This window comes from Aulonocara sp. 'chitande type north' Nkhata Bay, linkage group LG5, assembly GCF_057382095.1.
Source record: "Aulonocara sp. 'chitande type north' Nkhata Bay isolate Kocher_YH1m ecotype deep benthic linkage group LG5, A_spYH_male_GT1.1, whole genome shotgun sequence".
Lineage (NCBI taxonomy): Eukaryota > Metazoa > Chordata > Actinopteri > Cichliformes > Cichlidae > Aulonocara > Aulonocara sp. 'chitande type north' Nkhata Bay.
The window spans coordinates 30,928,070-30,933,065 of record NC_141348.1 but is presented as its reverse complement, the minus strand read 5'-3'; the positions used below and the strand labels follow the sequence as shown (position 1 = coordinate 30,933,065).

Below are 4,996 nucleotides of genomic sequence, written 5' to 3'. Positions count from 1 at the left end.
AACTTCTGATTAGACGTTGACATTAAAATCACAAAGGTTTTTCCTACAAATGCATATTCGCCTGGCTGTGTCACATGAATCTGTAACAGCTGTTTTTATAAAGCAGTTAATCTTTATTTTCTTATTTCATGTAAACAGGTCTTCATGAACACAATCTGAACCTTGTATGTAAGAAAACAAACAGAAAATTCCACTTTTAGATGAAGAATCAAGGACTCCGGTGAGATTATTATCAGCAAACCTACGAGATGTTATAAGAGAAAACATAATGAAATCCCACAAGCACACAACAAGATAAAGAGCTTTTTTTTTAAATTATTAGACAGAAAGTAGTTTGAACCTTTGAACTGATGATTAAAATGTGTTAGAAATGTCTTTATTTGCATGCAAAAATGCAAAAGCACAAAAAATAAAAAAATTACGTTGAATACTAGACCTGGATGAATTTAGTTTGCAAACTTGTACTCAGTGGACTTAAAGAAGAGAAGAGAAGAAAAGAAAAAAAAAAGCTTAATCTTCAACACCAGTGTTCCCAGCCTGAAGCAAGTCCTGCCATTCACTCACACACAAAGAAACTGAGAGATGCACTGCTTTGTTCATCTTCTAAAGCAGTGACTGTGTGTGTGTGTGTGTGTGTGTGTGTGTGTGTGTGTGTGTGTGTGTGTGTGTGTGTGTGTGTGTGCGTGTGTGTGTGCGTGTGTGTGTGTGTGTGTGTGTGTGTGTGTGTGTGTGCGTTCAATTGTGCTTATGTGAGCAGATCTTTAACTCTCCGCTGACCTTTGACTTTCCATGTCTGTGTCTCGGTCTGTAAACGCAGCCTGTGATTTTCCTCCAACAACGTGGCGCACATCGGTTCTATCGCAGCCGTATCAAGACTTCTTTCTTGACCATGGTTACTTGGTGTGTAGTACAAACATTCAAAACATACAATGGCATCTCATCTGACCAACAAGTGCTTAGGCTGAGCTTTTAACCAGGGCCCTGCTAGAAAGTCTAGCTATGTCAGTGTCATTTACCTTTAACTCTTTATTATTTGATTATTATCTACTGATGTATGCCTTATTTTATTTCATTGATACATCAGTTGTCTTCCTAGTTTGTTCATGGAGTATGAATTTTTACCTAAATTTTATATGTATATTAAATGCTTCTGTAAAACACTTTTTAACACTGAAAGTATTATTAAAATTAAGTAGTTTTTATCATTATTATTCCTCTTAATAAAAATATTATAAGCTACTTTAATTAAGCAAAAACTGTGCTCAGAAAAGGCACTAACAGCCACTTTTCGCCATATAGCTACAGTATAATAACAAATATTATAAAACTATACATGGTTTATATGGTACTTTTCATTTCACTTTTTCATCCTTCAAAAACTGAAAAAATATGATTCTTCTCTTTTTCAGAGGATTTTAAATTCAGATTAGTTTCAAATTCCTGTCTACGCTCAACATAAAGTCGCATTAAGCCGATATCATTTCAAACTTGTGTTAAACTGTTAGCCCAACAGTGACTCATAACCAAACACCTATAGCAGTTTAATCTATAAGACCTCTGGATATTAAAATACACTACATTGATGCAATTTAAACAAATGTAAACACACAGGTAAGCATTTTCTCCTGCTAGCCTTTGTTACTTTACCTTCTAGCAGCCATTCCCCAGAAGCCAGTGACTCTCTTTTTTAACTGTAATACATGGGACTCAAACCATCTCTCTATAAAACACAGATAGAAAAAGACCCCTAAATCATTGCACCCCAAATATACATGTAGCATTTCTTCAGTAGCTTTCATAAAGCTGCCATGATGAGACACATAACAGCGTTCGTCTCAGCAGATTCGCGCAAAGTGAACCGAATACTTTCTGCGAGAGTGGACACCCAACATAACTCAGCTGACCTCTGTAACTCCATCTGGTTTTGATCATGAACCAGACACGCCCCCGGACTTCGTAGCCATCCCACTGCTCTGTGTCCCTCATTCATTCTCTTTGCTTTTTCTCACACTCATTCATACACTCATCCTGTGCTTCTGTCAGACTAAACAGTGGAATAACAACCAGTGAACGTGCCGTTCGTCTGCAGGGCGAGTGTTTACACAGTATCCCCTCTCCCACTCTGCGATCACTCTCTCTTTCGTGCACGCTCATTGTCGTTTTATCTCTTGATGTTTTTCCAAGACTGCTGTTCTTGCTGTTTTTCCACTCAGGCTGTAATGACACAGTATGGACGTTAATGGACTGTGCACATGTGTTTTGAGGAAAGAAGAAAGGGATCATATAGCACCTCAAACACATAGTGATAAGGTCCCCCAGCCTAACAATGACATCATCAAAGTCCAGTTCAAACAGCTAAAACAATTATCTTAACGAAAAAGATGAAATAAAATGTTTTGAAGTATTTTAAAGTTATACATTCAACCCTGTTAGATTGCATCAGCGCATCGACTGACTTCCTGCTGCCCTCATTTTTTACTGTTGCAGATTAATTGTCAGATTATAGTCTGCGGTTTTCAGATTGTCTCTCAGATAAGGCCCGATTTAGGCTTCTGCAGGGGAATCTTTGTAAAGCCTACGATGTAACACACGTAAGTGTTTGACATCAGTGCTGACATTTATGCCCGTGTTGGTACATTATGTGTTGATTACCATGTGGTTGTGTCTCAGGGTTTTATAAGCAGTGTCAGCCATGATTGAATCAGCTAACATCCTTTTAGCTAACTTTTTCCCTTCTGGGTCCCCACTCTTTGGTGTGGTCAAACATTTGTCCCTCAGGTTTTTCTACTTCTTCACACATCCGTTCTGATAGTTTCAGCAGTCTATATCCAGGAATTTGCTGACATTTGTGAGTCCTTATTTTGATGCTGTTGTTCATTTTGTTGCTTATCATCCTCTACCTGATAAATTAAAAAGCAGACTGAAATTTATAAAAAGAATCAATGATTGTGAATAGTTGTGGACTGCATTGACCAGCTACAGCGTATTTGCAGCTGAAGTTACCATAATTTGTCTCACTTCCTTTAACTTAACATAAGCAGGGTTGGACATTTTTAAAAAAAAATTAAACATTTTCATGAACATGAATATACAGAACTTTATCCAGGATTTTACTGCTGGCTTCACCTGGATGACATTGAGCACAACGAAGGTGCTATCTCCTTGCAGCTGCTTTGCTCACTAGCAGATTGCCGCAGTCAACCTTAGTTCGAATAGAGCATGCCGGCTTGTAGGCAAACACTCACTAACTAAGTGCTAAACCATAGTGAAACTGGAAACAGGGAATGGTCATCTTCAAAGTAAAACTTTACAGCTGAAAACTTAAATGTTTCGAAAGATCCATCCATTCGCTTCCGCTGGAGCCTATCCCAGCTGTCATAGGGCGAGAGGCGGGGTACACCCTGGACAGGTTGCCGGTCTGTCACAGGGCTAACACACAGGGACAGACAACCATTCGCACTCACATTCACTCCCGCATTCACACCTATGGGCAATTTAGATTAATCAATTAACCTATTCCCAATAAGTACATGTCTTTGGACGGTGGGAGGAAGCTGGAGTACTGGGAGAGAACCCACGCAAACACGGGGAGAACATGCAAACTCCACACAGAAAGACCCCGGCCTGATGGTGGAACTGAACTCAGGACCTTCTTGCTGTGCGGCAACAGTGCTAAGCACCGTGCCACCGTGCTGCATTGCATCTTTCGAAAGATGCAACTTTTAATTTGAAGACAAACCTTCTGGTTTGATCTAATTGTTTTAAGTTTCCGTACCACTCAGTAGGTAAGTAAGTGTTTGCAGAGACGTTGGGATCTTCCACTCGAACTATGGGCGACCCCAGCAACCTGCTAGCAAGCAAAGCAACTGCAAGGTTTAAGAGCAAAAGACAGTTTGGCTCTGTCTTTTGCAAACTGCTTGCAATCAAAGCCTGCTCAAACATGATTGGTGAACAGAGCTTGGACTACAAGCACGGCATATTCTTGCCCTTTGCCTACAAATTCAGTTGCCAGAGATTAAACAGTCAGGACCTCAGCTTCATGTGAGGGTAATTTTGACTCATGTCAAGAGCTTAAAGATGAAAAGAACTGTGTAGCAGGAAGCACTTCCACTTGCATTTAGTTAGTCAGCCTAACCGCTGTGTGCATATGTTTTAAACTACTCTGACACGTTTGCCTTTCTTACATGAAGCACACAGCAGGTGGTAGCTCTCACAAGTGGAAATACTCTGTTTGGTTTAGGGAAGGAGATTTAGAGTTTGGAGGAGGGAGTACACATGGCACAAACTGACTCACCAGGCAATAAGATACGCGATTGAGCTTGGCAGCCTATACCACTATGTCATCAACGTGCAATGTAGGGCGGAAACGCTATTGTGGCGGAGGGGGTGGTTTGTGTGCTTGCTTCGGCAAGCGCGTACGCTAAATTGGATACGATACAGAGAAGATTAGCATGGCCCCTGCGCAAGGATGACACGCAAATTCGTGAAGCGTTTGTGGCTCAGCTGCAGGGGAGGGGTGGAGCAGCGGATTCAGGGCGTTGTGTCAGCGGGAGGCTGGTTGTCACAGACAGCAAGCATCTTCTAATCTGGCCCTCCCTGTTTCAGTAGCCGCCAGGCTCGGAGGAAGACAGCTGATCGGAGCGGCTGATAGGAGCGGAGCTGGCAGCGGGGATCGAAATGACAGAGGACAGACACTGGAAAGTGTAAAATAAAATAAAAGTTGCACAGAACAGCCATATCTGGGTCGTGTCAGGTCCTTTTACAGCTATATCATGAGGCCAGAAACTAAAACAGCTATTTTTAATTGTTGCACTTTGTAGCATTCAAGTTATATATAAAACTACTTTTTAAAAAAAGGATCTGGTGTGAGTGCGAACATTGCAGCACAACTTGATAAAGACCACGTTGAAGACCACGTTCAGTCTGCCAAATGCTAGAAAATGTATAAGCCTCCAAAGGGCACGTTCCTCATTCCAGTGGTGGAAAAAGTATATTT

The 4,996-nt window shown here is 41.0% G+C and overlaps 1 non-coding gene across 1 annotated transcript; it reads left to right on the top strand.

The window, feature by feature from the left end:
* Nucleotides 1–4,395: 4,395 nt before the first annotated feature.
* Nucleotides 4,396–4,503, top strand: LOC147330989 (U6 spliceosomal RNA). The gene has a single exon (XR_015129511.1). It is a non-coding gene; the product is annotated as a U6 spliceosomal RNA (small nuclear RNA).
* Nucleotides 4,504–4,996: the final 493 nt, after the last annotated feature.